A 20414-nucleotide genomic window follows, 5' to 3' on the forward strand; every position below is an offset into this window, starting at 1 on the left:
TATTTAATTAGTCTAGGCTTCCACAAAACAGATGGCTTCTGCTCTTACACTTCTTAACCACAGTATTAGTGAAATTGCCATCTTTTGTAAATAGCTCTTTCCCTGAAGAGCTGCTTATGTTTACTCGTAACAATAATGCTAATCAAAATGAATTTAATAATTGCTTCCCCACATACAAATACAATGTTTAATCTTATATATATGCATGATAGCACATCCAAACCAACATGAGAACATTACACTAGAAATATGCATCTATCAAATGCAGTACAGTAGCAAAACAATTAGTGTTATTGTCCATAAAATTATGTCACATTTCAAATCAACAGTGCTGAGTGATACAGAAAAGTTAATCCGGGTGTCTAGAATCACTTCCTTTTACTGAAAGAACTCAGTAGTACCAGTTTCTTCCTGGTGAGTAAATCAGGCCATTGAGAGCTCTAGTACTGGACATGTTCTCCACATGGTTAATGGAGGGAGATAGTCTGACTAAAGAATAGGACTAGTAATCAAGGTACTTAGAAGAGTGATCCAGCTACCATTGAAATTAATGGCTTTCTATTGACTCTGATAGGAGTTGGATCGTCCCATAGGTTCTGCAGTTAGTGTTGCATCAAGTTACTTAATTTCTCTGTGCTTTGGTTTCTTCATGTCTAGCACAGACAAGTGACATAAAATACAGCAAAGGAGATTTCATTCCTCTGCAGCAACACAGCTAATGATTTAAGCAGTCTTACTGGCACTCCACACTTCATTAAGTTGTGTTACTTAATTCATTAATGTTTATAAAGTGCTTTGAAATCCCCTAATGAAGTGCACAGTACTATTATTATATATGCAGTACCTTATGTCCCTAAGGATCCCCCACAAAAAAGCCCTTTTTTCCTCTGGACATAACAGTTATCTATTAATAAACAGCTTTAATCCTACAAAAGGTTTACTGATATATGCACTATACTCCATTCAGTTATAAAATACATGTTCTATACCATATTGCAGCTCCTAGCTGGCTCAGTGCTAAACCCCTACAATGAAACATAACATATTAGAGTCTATAAAGTCTATAAAGTCATAACTTTTGTGAAATGCCTTGACATCCAATCCTCTAAAAGGTACATCTTTATCTGACCCCACCTAGACAAGAAAAAAAAACAACCAATAATTCAGTTTGCCACGCTCTCCTTCTCTTCCCCATTTTGAAGGAAAGTTCTCTCACTATACTAACATGATCCCACCTGTCAGGAAGCAGAAAGGAAGGAACACCGACAGTCTTCCAATCCAATCTTGACTGCCAATCACCCACTTTCCCATCCATTTTAAGCAGGATGAGACAGAGGAGACTGTAACAAAGTATTTTCTCTTTTTTGCCCTTTGTTCCAAATTATAAATGAGTATAGCCACTTATTATCCTTGTTACTAAGTATTATTCTTACAGGGAAGGGACGGGAAGGGAAAACAGGGTTACTTACCTGTAACTGTTGTTCTTCGAGATGTGTTGCTCATGTCCATTCAAATAAGGTGCATGCGCGCCGCGTGCACAGTTCCTGGAGCATTTTTTCCCCAGCAGTACCCGTAGGGCCAGCAGGTAACCTCCTGGAGTGGCACCACTATAGCAGAGCATAAGTACCGTTGCCAACCCTCCCCCTCCTCAGTTCCTTCTTGCCAGAAAACTCCGATTCAGGGGAAGCAGGGGGGGAATCGAATGGACATGAGCAACACATCTTGAAGAACAACAGTTACAGGTAAGCAACCCTGTTTTCTTTTTTGAGTGATTGCTCATGTCCATTCGAATGAAGTGACTTCCCAGCTAACCCACCGGAGGCGGGGTCGGGGTTGGAGCCACCTTTTTTAGCTAATAGAACAACCACACGAGAACAACAGAACAACGACAAACGAGAACTTAAATCAAGAAGTGCAACCATAGAAAATAACAAAAACTCAAAACAGGTAGGTACAGCAGGCACGTAACACTATAGCGTGCCACTCATCCCTCTCCCTTTTCATTTTTGTTTTACAGAATAGAGCCCAACACCGCTGCACCGAAGGTGGAATCCTCCCATGCCTATTGAGTGAGGGCATAATGCTCTATAAATGTATGGACAGAGGACCATATAGCTGCCCTACAGATCGCAAGGATCGGGACTTGGACCCCGAAGGCCACGGACGAAGCGTGAGCCCTAGTGGAATGCGCTGGCATGCGGGGCAGCTGCATGGGTATGTCTACACTACCACCCTAGCTCGAACTAGGGTGGTAATGTAGGCAACCAGAGTTGCAAATGAAGCATCTCGCCGGGCACCGCCATTTTTAAATGTCCGCTAGTGCGGACTCCGTGCCGCGCGGCTACACGCGGCATGGACTAGGTAGTTCGGACTAGGCTTCCTATTCCGAACTACCGTTACTCCTCGTTTCACAAATGAAGCCTAGTCCAAACTACCTAGTCCGTGCCGCGTGTAGCCGTGCGGCACAGAGTCCGCACTAGTGGACATTTAAAAATGGCGGCGCCCGGCGAGATGCAAATGAAGCCCTGGAAATTCAAATCCCGGGCTTCGTTTTCAACTCCGGTTGCCTACATTACCACCCTCGTTCAAACTGTGCGCCAGAGCGTAGCACTCCCTAATGCAGGAGGATATCCACCCTAACAGCCTTTGGGCCTAACCCTTTCACCCGCTCAGCATAGGCAATAAACAACTGTGATGACTTGCAAAATGGCCTCGTTCTATCTATATAAAACACCAGCGCCCTTTTCACGTCAAGGGAGTGCCACACCTTCTCCTTAGGGCAGGAGAAAGAAAACCGGGAGGTATATGTCTTGGAAGGCCAACACCACCTTGAGGAGGAACGCAGGGTGGGGACGCAGACGAACCCTGTCTGCCAAAAACACTAGGTATGGGGGCTCCACTGTCAGGGCACGCAATTCCGATACCCAACATGCTGACGTTATGGCTACTATAAATGCCACCTTGAGCGACAGAAACCTGAGTGGGCAGGATGCTAGGGGCTCGAAGGGGGGACCCAAGAGCTTGTTTAGCACCAAGTTGAGGTCCCACTGCGGCACCGGGGCCCTCACATGAGGAAATAACTTGTCGAGACCCTTTAGGAACCTTTTCACTAGGGGGTCAGAGAACAGTGACCTACTGCCAGACCCCTCATGAAATGCCGTTAGGGATGCTAGATGCACCTGCACCGATGGTGTGGACAGGCCCGCTTGCCACAGCTTAAACAAGTAGTTCTGGACCACTGGAACAGGGGCCTAGGAGGGGCAGACTACCTTACTTTGAGCCCAGACCGAAAACCGCTTCCACTTGGCGGCATACGACCGTCTGGTGGTTGGCTTCCGACTTCCTAGAAGAACTTCCTGTACCCCCCGCGAACAAGCTCTCTCGGGGGGTTTCAGCCATGGATAAGCCACACCGTCAGGTGGAGGAACTTGGCATCCTGATGGTACAGGGTGCCCCCACCCCTGTTCTGAGTGACTAGGTCTGGCCACCACCATCTCCCACAGGATGGGGTACCAAAACTGCCTGGGCCAGTCCGGGGCTATCAGGATTACCCGGGACTTGAACAGCCTGATCCTGGTAAGCACCTTGGGAACCAGTGGGAACAGGGTAAATGCGTAAAGCACCCCTCGAGGCCATGGTGAGGTCAAGGCATCCCCTTTCAAACCCGCTCCCGGATCCAGGAGAGAGAAATACTGGGGACATTTCCTGTTCCCCTCAGTAGTGAATAGGTCTACCAGGGGATAACCCCACAACTGGAAAAGCTGTGCTAAAACCTCCTCCTTCAGGCACCACTCGTGGATTCTGAAGCACCTGCTCAGTGAATCTGCTAATGTATTTACGTATCCCGACAGGTATGCCACCTGTAACTGGATGCAGTGGGTTATGCAGAACTCCCAAAGGAGAGCCACCTCCTGACACAGAGGGGACGATCGAGCTCCCCCGCTTGTTAATATAGAAAACAGGCACTGTGTTGTCCAGTTTCCCAAAGACCATGGCCAGGAAGACCTCACAAGCCCTCCTGACCGCTCTCAGTTCCCGAACATTTATATGCAACATCCTCTCTTGGACATTTATATGCAACATCCCACAATTCCTGCATCCTGTGACTCTGTAGGTGTGCCCCCCAGCCGTCATCAGAGGCGCCTGTGATGAGTTGGACCGATGGCAGCTCCACACAATAGGGAACTCCCGTGGACACATCACTCTCTAACGTCCACCAATTGAGTGAGGTGAGGACATTCTGCGGCACAGTCAGGACCTGGTCCCAGCCCTCTGTGGCCTGTTTGAACGATTTCGCCAACCACGCCTGCAGCAGCCTGAGCCTCAGTCTGGCGTACCTGACAACATAGGTGCAAGCCACCATGTGTCCTAGGAGTTTCATGCACGACCGCGCCGTTGTCAACGGGGACTGCCGCAAGTTGGATATTAGGGTCCTGATCGCTTGGTATCTGAACAGCGGGAGGTAAGCGTGCCCTTTCCAGGTGCACAGGGCCTCCCCCTCGAATACTACCTTCTGTGTTGGTGTCAATTTTGACTTTTCCTTGTTCACGACGAGTCCGAGTCTGTCAAAGAGAGACCGTGCCAACCCTATGTACGCGACTACCTGGTCTCTTGACCGACCCCTGATAAGCCAGTCGTCCAAATATGGAAATACTTGAATCCCAAGTTGCCTGAGGAAGGCCACCACCACCGCCATACACTTCATAAAAACCCTGGGGGCCGTTGACAGCCCAAAGGGGAGGACAGCAAACTGGAAGTGTTGGTGGGATACCACGAACCGGAGGAACCTCCTGTGGTTTGTCCAAATTGCAACATGAAATCAGGCGTCCTTCAAATTGAAGACCGCATACCAATCTCCCTTGTCTAGCACCGGAATGATTGAGGCAAGGGTCACCATCCGAAACCTCTCCTTTTTTGTGTGTGTGTTGAGGACCCTGAAGTCCAGGATGGGCTGAAGGCCTCCTTTCGGCTTCGGAATAATAAAATAGTGGGAATAAAACTTCCTGCCTTCCCAGTGGGAAGGTACCCTTTCCACCACTCCTTTCTTCAGGAGCGCAAGGACCTCCTGTCTGAGGAGGGCCTTGTGAGACGGGTCCCTGAAGAGGGACAGGGAGGGAGGTAGGGAGGGGTAGGAGTCCAGGAAAGGGGATAGAATACCCTCGGGATATTATGTCCAGCACCCATTTGTCCGAGGTGATGACTGACCAAGCCTGGGCAAAGTGGGACAACCAGTCCCCAAATGGGGGGGGGGGGAGATGGAGGATATCAGTATGCAGTCCCCGAGAGCACCTTCAAAATGACTGCTTGGGTAGACTGGGAGGGGGCTGAGTGGTGCCCCAGCCTGCATCCAGGCCGGGAAGCTGGAGTCCATGGCACAGTTTAGGCCTGAGGCGATACAGGGTCAACCCTCGACAGCGCTGCTGGGGTCAGCATCTGAGCTGTCGTTGGAATCCGAGGCGGAGTCTCTGCGTTCTGCAGAAGCTTCTCGCATGTAATTACGGTTCCGATCTCGCTTTTGGCACCGGACGGCACCACAGGGGTTTGAACAGACATGGCCGCCACAGGTGCAGCAGCCCTGGCCATTTTGGATGCCCTGGGCGTATCACCAGTGGCAGGGGCCGCTTCCGCCTTCTGGGTTCAGTCAGTAGGTTGTGGAGGAGGTCCACGCCTTCAGCCTCGTTGTCTCGAGCCCCGCCGTCACTCAGGAGGGCTAGCGATGACGGCCTCAGTGCCGGTGCCCTTACGGCCAATGGGGCCGCAGGGCAGATGGGTGCCGGCAGCAAAGCCTCAGGGATCGACCGGACAGGAGACGGTGCCGCCAATGCAGCCTCCACTGGTGCCAACACAGTCTGACCCCATATCGTTGTGGCCAGCAGTGACGGTTGGTCCCTCAACTCTACTGGTGCTGGCAGGATGCTGGGATTGGGGAGACCGCCAGTACCCCCAAGGCTTCTGGTAATGAAGTCGAAGACCCCTCCAAGCGGGGGGGTGAGGAAGGCGAGGTCGTTAGCTCTATCAGTTCCTGAGCTGCCTCGAACGCCTCCGGCATGGAGGGCAGTGGGCCAGGATAGGCCCAGGGCTCCCGGCCCTGTGCGAAGTCTCTCTCCTCTTCTGTATCCCCTTGTGGGGCTGGACAGGCAAGGATGGTGCCAGGAGTGTCTCCACCAGTGCCGGTCCCCGTGAGCCTTGCACTTAGGTGATCTTCCCCTGGATTCCTTCACCCGTTTCGGTGCCAGGGACTGAGATCGGTGCCGCGGTGCCAATATCTTCTGTACCACGGTGCAGGGGAGGTCAGAACGCATTCCCGCACCGACGCCAGTGCACTACGCATGGAGGCTTCTCTGGAGGATGCGGGCTGCAATGCCGACTCCATCAGGAGCAACTTCAGACAGGAATCCCTTTCCCTCTTGGTACGTGGCTTGAACCCCCAGCAGATCTTGCAGGTATCTGCAAGGTGAGATTCCCCTAAACACTAAAGGCACTGTTCATGGGGGTCTCCCTTGGGCATCGGGTTCATGCAAGCTGCACAAGGTTTAAAACCCTGTGGGCCTGGCATCACCATCGGGGGAGGGGGGAGAAGAGGGGGGTTCAAAGGAGAACTAGCTCTAAGTACTTAACAACTACTTATCCACAACTACTTGAGAACAAAGAACTGCCAAAGGGCAAAGATAACAAGCTGGGATCTGCACAAGACAGCAAGCTCCAAGAACAGGGGCGGTAAGAAGGAAATGAGAAAGGGGAGGGCTGGCAGGGGTACTTATGCTCCGCTACAGCGGCGCCACTCCAGGGGGGGAACCTGCCGGCCCGACGGATACTGCTGGGGAAAAAATGCTCCAGGAACTGTGCACGCGACGTACATGCACCTCATTCGAATGGACATGAGCAATCACTTGAAGAAGAAGAATAGAATAATAAAACCAGAAGGGCTCTCAAGACTCCAGTCCTCTGCACCCATGGCAGGACCAAACACCATCTAGATCAGGGCTGGGCAAAATATGGCCCAGGAGCCTGATACAGCCTGCCAAGCCACCAGATGCAGACCAACCTGCCAGGAACCTCAGGCACATAGTTGCCCGCTCTTTAAAGTGTGGCCTGTGTGGCCCTCTGCTCTGTAGGGAGGGGGAGGCTTTGTGGGATCTCCCGGTCCCCAGCCCAATCTTCAGCTCCTATAAGCAGGAAACAAACGGCCAATAGGAATTGACCCCAGCCAATCTCTTAACTTCTATTGGCTGGAAACAACTAGCCAATAGGAGCTGAAAAATTGGCTGGGGGGATTGAGGCAGCACAAGTCTCTTTCTCTTCCTGGAGCTGAGCTCCACATGGAGGGAACAAGCCTGCAGTTTAAAGTGATCTGGGGCTGCAGCAGGAAGGGAGCCCAGCCTGCCTTGAGGGTACTGCAGGGCTGCTGACATAGGTAAGCACCTTCCAGTCAGAGCCTGCCTCTGGCACACCTGCCCCTCCTACACCACAACTCCCTTCCCCTAGGCCACCATCCAAATCCTCTGCACCCCCCTGCCCCAGGTCACAACTCCCTCCCAAACCCTGTACAACTCCGCTTACAACTCCTCCCCCAGGCCAGAATTCTCTCTTGCACTCAAACACCCTCCCACACCCTGCACCCCAATCTCCTGCCCCAGGTCAACACTCAAACCCTCTGCAGTCTGCACCCACTTTTCCCCCTCTCCCAGGGCACAGTTCCCTCCTAGAGCCCCTCCCCCAGGCCGGTCAAAACCCCTCCATCTCCCAAACTCCCTCTCAGACCTCACACCATCTTCTGCACCCCAGTCCCTTACTCCGTGTGCCCTTCTGTACCCAACCTCCACCTTAGACCCCGCATCTCCTCCACAGAAAAGTGCAGCCCTTGACCACTTTCCAAAATCCTGGAATGGACCCCCACCAAAAATTACTGCCCACTCCTGATCTAGTTCATCCTTGACAGATTATTATTTCAGACAATGGACAAAATATTTTTCACTTTCTACCCAGATAGAAATTTGACTTTGAGTAGCCTTCAAAATTTGAGTCAAGCTGAAGTGCTATGGAAATTTTGTAACTCGGAGTGATGGAAATGGCTTTAATACATGATAGTTTCCTTACTTGCAATAAAACTTAGGAACCCACTAACATGGCAATCTCTGCTCAGTTACATCTGCCTTGAATGCGGTTCCCCTGGTGGACATTGAGCAGGTTTCTGTACTCTGGGGGTGGACAAATAGTTTTTGATGGTGGAGCTCTCCAGGATTTTGGTAAGTGGGCACACATTTTTTATGTAGGAGGTCTGGGGTCTGGGATAGAGTTTAAGTGCAGAAGGGAGCTTGGGATAGAGGACTGGAGTGCAGGAGAGGGCATGGGGTCTGAGAGGGAGTTTGGGTGAAGGAGGGGGTTTTGACCTGGGTCATTGGGTTGGGGTGCAGGATCCAGGATGGAATATCAGTACAGGATAAGATTCTGGCCCGGGGGAAGGGGTGCTGGGTCCAGGATGGAGTTGAGTGCCTTTAGGGAGGGCAAGGGGAGCTGCAACTCCCACCCCACACAATTTGTACAGGAAACTTGCTGGCTGTTCCCCTTCCTCAGGAAGCAAGGGGAAAGTGCAGTTTATTCCATTCCTCACTCTGTCTGGGTTGCCCAGAGGGCAGATGAACCTGGACCTGACATGCACTTCTCCCCTGACTGTGCCCACTGGTGCTGCAGTGGCCATGGAGAGGCACTTCTCACCTGGTCCCAAGCTGCTGCAGCAAGAGAGATCTGGGGTTGTTCTCCCTGAGGCAACCTGCATACTGAGCCCTGATCCCCAGTCCCATCCCAGAGTAATGATTTAATGAAGAAAAACAGAAATGGATCAAGTTAAGAACCTGCATAATGCTGGGTACATCATATTAATATCATGCACATAACACTATTAATGGTTATTAATGGATGGAGAGAGAGATAGTGCAACATAGGCATTGACTAACACTTTAAAAAAAACAGAAATTTGATACAGACACGTACATACACTAACCCACAGAAGCAGTTTGGCTGAACTGGAGTTTTACGTTTTTCAAAACTAGGCTCTATATTACAGAGGAACTTTTACAGCTGGGCAGAGTTAAACTAGTGGAGTGGAAAAATATATATAACTCCTCAAACAATGTTGTCCAAATATGGGGAGGAAATAAACTCAACTTTCAACACAGAGCCAGCTTCAGTAGATCTGCAATTATTTATACTAGGTGGGGATCTGAGGCAAAAAGCTTTGAGATGACGATGACGTTCTTAGGGAAATGTTCTGACCAGGTTTACAGTACACAGTTAACCATTTCTGAGATCATAGTACTGATAGGCATTTCATGCCTATCAATAGGCACTTATGATTGGGCATGTTAATATAATAAAGTTCTTGTCTAGAAATTACTAATATGGGGAGCACTTCTCTCATTTTAAAGATAGTTCATAGACTGACTTTGCTGTGCAGTTGGTGACAGTGAACAATTCCAAACATTCCTTAGATGGTGAATCCTTACTTCAGCTTGAACAAAGATTCCTGAAATAAAAAATTCATTGTAGCTTTGCTTTGCATCGGTGTATTTACATCTTTGAGTTTTAGTGATATCAGTGAATATGGTGAGCTATAGCAAACAGAAAATGTGTGTATTAAAAGCCAGGGGAAAAAGGATCAAAAGTGAAGCGCTCTAAGTGAGGAACTCAAAATAGTACATACACACTATGATTAGCCCATATGCATGGGTAAGTACAATATAAGAGTATATCCAGTTCTGCAAGTTATAAATAAAAGCTATCAAATTACAACATTATACAATTGTATCATACACACATGTAATCTCTGTACAAAAAAAATTGCTTAATGAATACGTTCTCTGGCCTTTTATAGACTTATTATGATCACACAAGCCAGAATTACAGAAGCTAAAACTATCAAACGAGCAAAACAATGAAGTCTGTATGGTATCATCATAAGTTAAAAACAGTAGTTGCTATTAAAAAGGCAACATTTGCCATCATTTTAATTACAGGAAAAATCTAAGAGTGGTAATTGTAATTATTAGTAAACTCAGACTTAATGTTGAACACTATATAATCAGTATCCAATACAGTGTCAGATTGTTCTATATTTTCAGACAACCTGAAAACACGCAGTCTAGTCACTTCTACTTAAATACAAAGGCCAAAAATAACTTTTTGTAAAAGGGTGGTTCTAGCAGCAAACTTTTTGATGTGTGATCTTTTGCTCCCTACAATATTGGACAAAAATATAAAATCAACTATGAAATAAGATGCATTTTTTACTCATTCATTTCCTCTTCCTCCTTATAAAGAAGTATATTATGAAGAAAAACAAACTAAAATATTTCAATTTTTTAGCCTATGACGTTCAAACATACAGGGGAAAAAACAAAAATATCACTTCACATAGCAAGAGTTACTTCATTGTAAGCAGGGCCCGAATCAATGCTTCCATTGCAGCCAGTTGGAATGGAAAAGGAATAGTGCTCTATATAAGATACAGGAGGTAACAGTTTTACTTTATTTGGTACTGATAAGCAGTGCTCCCTTTAAGATTTTTCCATCCATGTGCAGAGTGAGTTTTGTCTTGTGTACCAATATTGAGGTACTGGTCCCAGAGAGACTGTCCCAGTGCAGAGACTCCAGCCTGGCATCCCTTTGCTGGGACCCCAAGCTCTGCTCCCAGGCAGCACCCCATTCTCCAGTGGGGAGAAGGTGAGATCTGACTGCCCAGAGAGTTCTGTGCCTAGGGCAGCCTGTGTGCAGGGCAGGGGCTTGCCCCAGGCTGCTCCCTGCAGGGCTGGCTGCGAGTCCCTGCCTGGGGCAGAGGGAAGCTGCTGCCAGCACCCAGGGTTTGCAGGGAGTGGGATGCTGAGAGCGAGTCAGCGACATGTGGGGAGCCAGAGTGGGAGAGCAGATGGGGGCTGAAGGGGGCAGAGGGCTCTGAGAACCAGAGGGCGGTGAGGGGGAGAGCCATTTTCACAACTGAATCACATAATGGGTCAGATGCTATTTGCAATCCTACAAATCCCCAATTTATTTTTCTGTAGCACTACTATATAGCCAGCAATTCCCCATTTTGTATTTATACATCTGACTTTTCCTTGGCTGATTGGTCTATAATTTACCTAGGCTGTGTCTAGACTACATCCCTCTTTTGACCCAGGGATGTAAATGAGACACTTTGAAAGCGCAAATGAAGCGGTGATTTAAATATCCCATGCTTCAGGCGCTTTTTCGAACAAGCGCCATTTCAAAAGTAAAACTGCAGTCTAGACGCGGTTCTTTTGAAAATGGCAGGCTTTCTCAAAAGATCCTGTACTCCTCAATGAGGAGTCAAGAACCACGTCTAGACCACGGTTTTACTTTTGAAATGGCACTTGTTCGAAAGAGCACCATGACGCAATTATGCAAACGAAGCACAGGATATTTCAATCCCGGCTTGATTTGCGCTTTCGATGTTCCTCGTTTACATCCCTCTGCCGACAGAGGGATGTAGCCTAGATGTACCCCTAGTGTTGTTTGATCTCCTTAAAGGCAGGAACTATGTAGAGATGTGAATGGTTAACCAATTAACAGGTAATGCTTACCGGTTACAGTTAACCTGTGGGGGTTGGAGCAGCTCCCTGCTCCAACCCCATGGGGCCTGCCACAGGCAGGAGGCATTCCAACCCAGCCTGAGCAGCCACTGTCCATGGTGGGCCAGCTGAGCATGCCGCAGGCAGGGAAACTCCAGCCTGGCCAGAGCAGCGCCCATCCACCTCCCATTTAATCGGTTAACCAGTTAAACTTAACATTGAACTGGTTAACTGATTAAATGGAATTTTACATCCCTAGTAGTATGTTTTCCCTTCTCCATTCTTTTGGGACATCACCCACCCTTCAAAATTTCTTGGAGATCATAATTAGATTGCTTCATCTAGTTTCCTTAAGAATGCTAGGGTGAATTCATCACTCCCTCGGTATTTTTGCATACTTCTGTCTCTTTTATATAGTGGATAATAATTTAGTCATTCCGTCTCTTTCACACACAAAAGAAAAAATGTATTATTTTTCAACAACTAAAGCTAGGTTCTGTTTATGAATTTCCTTTTAATTATTGTCTGGACCCATTGAAGTCAAAGGTAGTATTCTCGCTAACTTTAATGGACTTTTATGTTATATGTGCCCAGTATATTATCAGCATCTACAAAATAAAAATGAATAATATTTTTAAGCTCTTAAAACTTACAGACAACTACTGAAGATGCAGCTAAAATCAGAGATAAAATCTACATGGAAAGAGTAATGAAATCAAGAGAGGGGAATAAAACTATTAAAAATTGGCACAGAATGCAATGTTGCTCAAAGCTTGCCTCCTACTTCTCCCACCCCTCCGAAAACACACTCTGAAAAGCTTACCCCATATTCTACTTTACTGGGAATGGAAATTATTGTGTTCACACATGCCCGTTACTCCAAGGACAGAGTTAACATGATGCCATCAAACCCGGGTGTAATGCTTGGTGCCTGACAAAAGTCAGGATAACATTTTTAAAGCTTTCAAAAATATCAATAGATATTTTTTAAAAAATCATTTACCTCATAATCTTTAGTACAAGGAGTTAAAAGACATCTGTTTACTTCTTATTAGTTTGTGAATGTTTCCTATTGTGGTAGGTAGGTAGAAAGACAGACAGACAAAGATCCTTCTCTTCCATAATGTGAAATGCTCAACAGGAAACAGTAAAAAAGCAGTAGTGTCCAATAACCAAAATAATTAACAGTGCAGTAAAGCAGAGCTTTGAATGAGATTTAAGATTCAGAATCAGTGATTACCCAGCAAAGTAAAAAGAGAAGTGTTCTCTCATTTTGCAGTGCCCAAGAGCCTCTTACCTCCAAGGCTGGTACTACTATTCACTAACAAAAAATTATGTCTCTTCTCTTTTTAAAAGTGACTTAAATGTTTGAAGTTATAAAGTGGCAAAAAAGTACGCTTTGGATTTTTATTCTCAGTTCACAATTTCCACAAAAAGAAAAAAATTATGCCACTTACCAGAGAGGAAAAATTAATATTCCAGAGCTGACTGTCATACCCATGAGGGCACACTTTCAAACTTTCTGAAACTACTACAACATTTTCCAATACTATATTTAACTTTTTAAACAACATCATTCAATAGTATTGTAGTATGCACAGCACACAATACCCACATTAGTAGCAGCCACAGATACATTATAAATCACTTACATCTCCTTGGGGCCAACTTCTTCACCTGCTTATACTGAGGGAAACTTTGTCTTTCTGCTTACACTGGTTTTTCCTCCAGGGAACGTATTTCTCTCCTCCAACAGATAGGGATGAAGTTTCCTCAACCTTTAAATTACCTAGGGAAAAGGAAAGGAGAAAGGTGTAAGTCTGTCACTTTGGGTCACATGACTATAATAATTTTAAATATAGTTCAGTGTATTTACTGAAAACTATATTTATATATGTATATGCAAGGTTCCCTCTAAGTTGTGCCATAGCACCACCATGTAGCTGCTTAATGAGCCCTGCCAAGGGGTTTAGGGCTGCTGCAAACTGAGGTGCTTGGCTGGGGAGGGGCACTTCTCCCTCAGCTACAGCAGAATCTCCCTGCTGACGACAGAGCAGTGAGTCTCTCCCAGGCGGTAGGGACCCTCTCTGGGTGGGGCTCATTAAGCAGATGCAAACCATGCTCCAAGCAGTTTTAGAGGGAACCTTGCATGTGTGGTACACTTGGCCGGTGGTGGGTGAATTAGGGATGTTAAATAGCAGTTAATAAGCTAATCGAGTAGATGATAGCATTTTCATCGAGTACTCAATGAGTCAATAATGGGGATCATTATGGCTCTGCTTTTTAAATGTAGTAAGAGTTACCAGGATTTTACCACATTAAGGCTATGTCTAGACTGCAAGCCTCTTTCGAAAGAGAGCATCTAGACTGCACGCGTAACTTTCGAAAAAGCAAGCCGCTTTTTCGAAAGAAAGCAGCAAGTGAGTCTTGATGCTCTCTTTCTAAAAAGCCGTTTGCTTTCAAGAACTCCTTTTTTCGAAAGAGCACTTTCGAAAAAAGGCATTCTTCCTCGTGGAATTAGGTTTACCGCCGTCGAAAGAAAAGCCGCGTTCTTTTGATTTAATTTAGAAAGAACTCGGCTGCAGTCTAGACGCAGGTGAAGTTTTTTTGAAAAAAGGCTACTTTTTTCAAAAAAAACCCTGAATCTGGACACAGCCTTAGAAGGCAGAACTGCAGTGGTCTGGGACCAGGCGCGAGCCAGAACAGCTGAGTCCTGGCTTGTGCTAGGTCCCAGAGGTTGCCCTTCTGCTTGCCCCTGTCCCCCGCAGAGATAGTGCTGGGGGGAAACCAGCTTTTAATCCAACTTCCCCCAGCACCAACTCCTGCTTCCCCACCTTGCTGCCTCTGATATTCAGGCAGCAAGGGGCAGGGGGGAAGCGATTAGTCAAGTAGTGACTCTACTAGTCGCTTACATCCCTACAGTGTTATGCATCTTCTAGTATCAACCACCTAAAAACATACAAATCATTCACCTATTTCATGATGAAACTAAACAAATTAAACATAGCTCTGCAAACAAACATATTCTCTATTTCCAACCCCCTTTTGCATAAGTACCTGAGCTTTTAGGTGCTCATCCAAACCAATGTTCTATTTTGAGAGTTACCTATCACAAATAAATATTCTTGTTACTTTTAATTGCTCTCCTTTTGTTATCCCAAACTTACAGTGCCTGGTTCTCTGTTGACTATGCCTTATGTAATCATTTACCTCATGAAAAACAAGTGCGAATTGGATAGCATTTTATGCCAACTTTACACTAATGTAATTGACTACACAAGATGCAGGGCACTGGAGACTCAGTCCAACAATAATGTCACTAATTCAGACTAGAAGTACATAACTGGTTCTTTTAAGTTACATAGAGCATCATTCCCCATTGCCATTTTGTGTACAGTATGCCAACACACTCATTTAATTTTTAACCCAGAAAGCAGGCAGCAAACATCTGCTTAAAGTTGAGACAATCTCATCCAAACAGTTGGATCCCTCAAAATAAAAATACGAAGAAGCAAAAATAACAATTTTCTAGATCCTGATCTCTCAGGCCAATTGTATGAAAAGTAGCTGAAATAAGAGACAGAGATTTTTGGCCCTCTAAGTCCCCAGCTGATTTCATCTTTTAGAGTCCCTGCTCTCACCTATTGTATTTCTAATATGGCTCAACTCTTACGCAGAGGCTGGTCAGCTTCTGTGTAATCCAGTTTCCTTGCTAAGCAAATCTTTAAAACGAAGTATTTTGTATTTTAATATTTCTTCTTATTCTTGAACACATATCCTTTTCACTTTAATTTCCAGAATTCAACTATGTTTTTGCTGTATTTTGGATATTTGCAGATCAATGTATATCCCTTCAGGGAAGCTTTTTGAACTGGCAGAGTGAATGACTGATATCAGGAACAAAAACTTTTTGCTGTCATAACATAGCATGTCATTTACAGGAAACCCATGTTAATTAATTCTCTCCATACATGCCAGATTTGTCAGAGGAATATACCAGGCCCTTCACACTATTCTGCATAATAGCAGAACCAAATTAAATTCTCCATGGAAAAACACATCTCTCTGTGTTAATGAACTGAATGTCTCCATATCTAACACATCTGTACTACACATGAAGAAAAAACCTACAACTAACAAAAACTTTGCTCAGATATCAGTATACACCCTCTTGCAACTCCATAAAATAACACCTGACTTTCATGTAAAAAGAAAAAACTAAAAGCTCTCTATACGACTAAAGCTATGTATATCACTGTTCATTCTACGCAATGCAGCACAGAATTTGGCCTTATAAATATATTTTTGCCCTTTGCCAGGTTAATATACTGGGTCAAAATATGTACAGTACAGCCTCTCCCCAAGTTATGAACGAATTACGGACCAAACACTTGGCTGTAACTCAGACCCCATTGAGTTACGTAGTGACCATGCTGTTCGTAAGCGCAGGTCACGTTTGTAACTCGGGGACTGCCTTTCCGACCGCTCCATGGGAGCTTTGGTCGTAAATGCGAACGGTCATAACATGGCCATTCACAACTCGGAGACTGGCTGTATAATAATTACTCCCTCTAGTGCAGAGGTAGGGAACCTAAGGCCTGGGGGCTGGATTGGCCTCCAGCTGGCCTGGAACCAGCCCCTGAAGCTCGGGGCTCCGCACACACCCCTCTGCAGCATTGGGGAGTCCAGGCAGGCACTCCAGCCACTCCTATTGTTCCCCCGATGGGGCTGGAGCACACAAAATCAATTAGCCTGGATCTTCCAGGCTTTGGTGTGTAAGGGGAATGTGGGGGGGAATGTGAGGAACATCTTTCTGCTTCTCAGTCAGGGGCCACATCAGTGAGGGGTTTTTTTGGGGGGGGGCGGTGTCCTTTTTTGCACTTTTCACTTGACTGATTTATTTGTGGGTCCCTGACCCCCGACCCAAAAAAGGTTCCCCAACCCTGCTCTAGTGGATGGAGACCTGCAAAAGAGGATAGACAGTAAGCCCTGTCACATCTTATAACTATTAATGAGGTTTTATCCGTTAGTTCAAGCAGCTGAATTTGAGTACAGGCAGTCCCCGGGTTATGTCAGTCTGACTTAAGTCGGACCCCCAGTTATGAACTGGGGGGGGGGCCCGCTAGTGCGGGGTGCCTCCCTCACTGTCGCCACCTCCGGTGGCACGGGGGGGCGCTTCCCCCCAGCAGACCAGGGAGACGTGGAGCGGCTTTTCTCGCTGCGGAGGACGCGGGCGGCGGGACCGCCGAGATGCGCCACGGTCCCGCCACCCGAATCCTCCGCGGCGAGAAAAGCCACTCCACGTCTCCCTGGTCTGCTGGGGGGGGGGGGGGGAACGCAGCTAGTGCGCCCCCCCCCCCCCCCCAGCAGACCAGGCTTTTCTCGCTGACGCCTGGGGTAGAGCAGCTGAGGGGCTGCTGGGTTGGTCCCACACCACCAAGGTGCGGCGCTATTGGACCAATCCAGCAGCACCCCAGCTGCTCTGCCCCAGGTGTCCCCAAGTCAGCCGCTGCTGAAACTGTTCAGCAGCTGACTACAGGAAGCCTGGGGCAGAGCAGCTCTGCCTCTGGCTTCCTGTAGTCAGCCGCTGGTCAGTTTCAGCAGCGGCTGACTTGGGAACACCTGGGGCAGAGCAGCTGGGGTGCTGCCTGGTTGGTCCAGTAACGCTGAGGAGCGGCGCTGAGGGACCAACCCAGCAGCACCCCAGCTGCTCTGCCCCAGGTGTGTCCGATTCAGCCGCTGCTGGTCAGTTTCAATAGCAGCTGAATCTGAACGCCAGTTCCGACTTACATACAAATTCAACTTAAGAACAAACCTACAGTCCCTATCTTGTATGTAACCCAGGGACTGCCTGTAGTATGGCTCTCTCGACACTGCGCCAGACTGGGAGACAGAAAATGAGTAATCCATTCTTGCCTACACCACTGACCTGCTATCTGAATTTAGGAAAGTACTTTCTCCAATGTGTTCCCATTTATACATCAACACTTTGTAGTCTTGTCTACTTAGAATGTAAACTTTTCAGTAGAAATAGGGAGACATATTTTTACATACACTCTATTCTTGACTATGAATTGCCACTATAACTGACAACGAATGGCCAATGGACCAGGAAAGAGCATGAGAATGATTCTTTAACCTGAAGAGGCATTGACCTAGGATGTGAGAGACCCAAGTAAAGGGCCATGTGCAAATGAATATTCAATTATAAAAAGTGAAACAGCTTCAATAGGGGAAACTGAAAGCAGCCTGGCCAGATCATTCCATAGCCCAGTAGTGAAAGCACTCTCCTACAATGTGGGAGACCCAAGTTCAGATCTTTTCTCCACATCAGATGTAACACAATTGAATCAGGGTCTCCAACATTCTGAGTTCCCTAACCAGTTTGCTAAATGTTATAAAGGGAGACAATAGTCTCAACCTCTTCCACAAGGCTAGAGAAGGAGCTTTCTGCATTGCTGTGTGAGGCTATTCCACATTTGCTTTTGTAAGAATGCCTGAAATAAAAAACCAAAAATTTTAGACACAGGTAGAAAAAAATTCTTGTTTCAACTTGGCCTAATTTTTTCTGCTTTTTGATTCGACACAAAAGAAAAATGAAAAAAAGATTGTGTCAACTGCTTCCCTCTCAGAATTACCAGTAAACCAAAAATTCCATTTATCAGAAACTGTCCTTTTTTGAGCAGGGATTGTCCTTTACCACAGCATTTCTACCTAGCACAACAGGTGCCTGATCTCTGTTGAAGCCTCCAGTTCCTAATATAATATAAATAGTAAATAATAGTAATTAATGTGACTGTGTAAGTGCCGCTATCTCAGCAAAGATGGCTTCTGCACAAAAGTTTAGTGAAATGCACTCTGGGTACATTAAATTAGGTGACATGGTGCTGTATTACACCACAACCCAGAATGAATCCTTTGAAATGAAAAAAAAAAAAGTGGAAAATATTGTCCTCAGCAAAAATATAACAAAGAGTAAAGCAGCAGGAGAATATAACAGCGCACAACCACATGTTTACTGTGTACTTTTATTCCCAGTTACCCAAAATGGTAGTTCTCAGCCTTTTTCATACCAATATGCCATTTCACACCAGGAAAAAAAAATAAGTCCACCCCTCCGAGCGTTGTGGCTCATCCTCTCCCAGCCTTTTGCCAGCAGAGAGTATGCTAATGAAGCACTCATTAGCATTTGTTGTGCTGTCACATGCATTTTCTCTGCCAACGCTTTTTGCACAGAAACAAGCAGTGTAGACACAGGGCTGGCCCGAGCCCTTTTGGCGACCTGGGCCCGGGAGCGTGGCGCCATCCCCGGGCGTAGGGAGCATGCACGGGCCCGCCCCCTGGGGCACACAGTGCATGCGCGAGCCGGCCACAGCCGCTGGCGTGCAGCCCGGGGCCCGCCCCCCGGGCACTCAGAGCACATGTAGGCCGGTCATGGCCGCTGGCGTGCAGCCTGGTGCCCGCCCCCGGGGTGCACGGCGCATGCACTGCCCTGCCTGGCCGAGCCAGTGCTGCTGGCGCGTGTGCCAGGCGGTGCAGGGCCCCGCAGCCGTAAGGGGAAGAGCACTGCTGGCCAGCGCCACGGGGCTGGTGCTGCTGGAGCCGGGCACGTGGCTCCTGATGGCAGCTGTAAGGGATGCCGTGCGCCCCCTTACAGCTGCCATCAGGTACCCCTCATCGGTTGGTGTTCTGGGCAGCTGCCCGGCTCTCTCACGCCTCCATCTGGCCCTGTGTAGACGGGTCCGTTTTGTGCAAAAAAACCCTTTTGTGCAAGATCCTCATACCTCCTTTTTTGAAGCATAAGGGATCTTGCACAAAAGGAAAACGGACCCATCGACACTGCTTGTTTTTGCGCAAAAACCTCTTGTGCAAAAAGCATCGGCAGAGAATATGCAAACGACAGCACGACAAATGCTAATGAGTGCTTCATTAGCATATTCTCTGCTGGCAAAAGGCTGCAGTATAGACACAGCCCTAGATACCTAGCAAAGACAGAGATCTGCTGGCTGAGAACCCATTACTTAAATCATGGCTACGAGGATCAACAGTCTCCAAATTGCAAATAGAGACCATATTTGGTGAGAATTACCAATAGAATAGAACATTATACTTTTTCCTGATCAAATTATTTTACACATGCATTGGCTTAGTACCATTCCTAGCACAACACTATTTAAGACAAAGACATTACTTCAGGGGTAAAATTTGCCCCATTATACATACTAATACTTGATTTAAATTCGATTTCCACTGGAAAACCACTGAATTTTGCAGGAGACCTATGCGATAGAAGATGCTGGAAAACATCTCCAGAGCACATTTATATTAAGTCAGGCCATTCCAAATGATTATGTGTAGGGCCCTATCAAATTCACAGTCCATCTTAATCAATTTCATGATTATAGCATTTCACAGTTTGTCAATTACACATTTTCAGATGTCTACGTTTGACATTTCATAGTATTGTAACTGTGGATGTCCCAATCAAAGAGCAGCCTATGGGGAGGGATCACAAAGATTTTGTAGAGAAGTTGCAGGATTGTCACCTTCACTTCTGTGCTTTCTTCAGAACTAGGCACTGAAGAGAAATTCTCCAATTTTATTATTACTATAGCACCTAGGATTCTAGTCATGGACCAGAACCTTGTAATTAATATTAATATGATACAATACAAAATAATTCAAAGTTACATGGCTGAATATGAGTCAGCAGTGTGATGCTGTTGCAAAAAAAGCAAACATGATTCTGTGATGCATTAAAAGGTGTGTTGTGAGCAAGACACGAGAAGTTATTCTTCCGCTCTACTCTGCGCTGGTTAGGCCTCAGTTGGA

The 20414-nt window shown here is 46.7% G+C and overlaps 1 protein-coding gene across 6 annotated transcripts in view; it reads right to left on the reverse strand.

Moving 5' to 3' along the window:
* FOXP2 (forkhead box P2) overlaps positions 1-20414 on the reverse strand; it is a 669323-nt gene that overhangs the window by 558008 nt on the left and 90901 nt on the right. For all 6 annotated transcript variants that reach the window (XM_006122527.4, XM_075929528.1, XM_014573351.3 and 3 more), the window contains exon 2: positions 13235-13371. The gene's annotated coding sequence lies outside the window, so the exon portion shown is untranslated. The remainder of the gene's footprint in view (positions 1-13234; positions 13372-20414) is intronic.

This window comes from Pelodiscus sinensis, chromosome 1, assembly GCF_049634645.1.
Source record: "Pelodiscus sinensis isolate JC-2024 chromosome 1, ASM4963464v1, whole genome shotgun sequence".
In the NCBI taxonomy this organism is placed as follows: Eukaryota; Metazoa; Chordata; order Testudines; family Trionychidae; genus Pelodiscus; species Pelodiscus sinensis.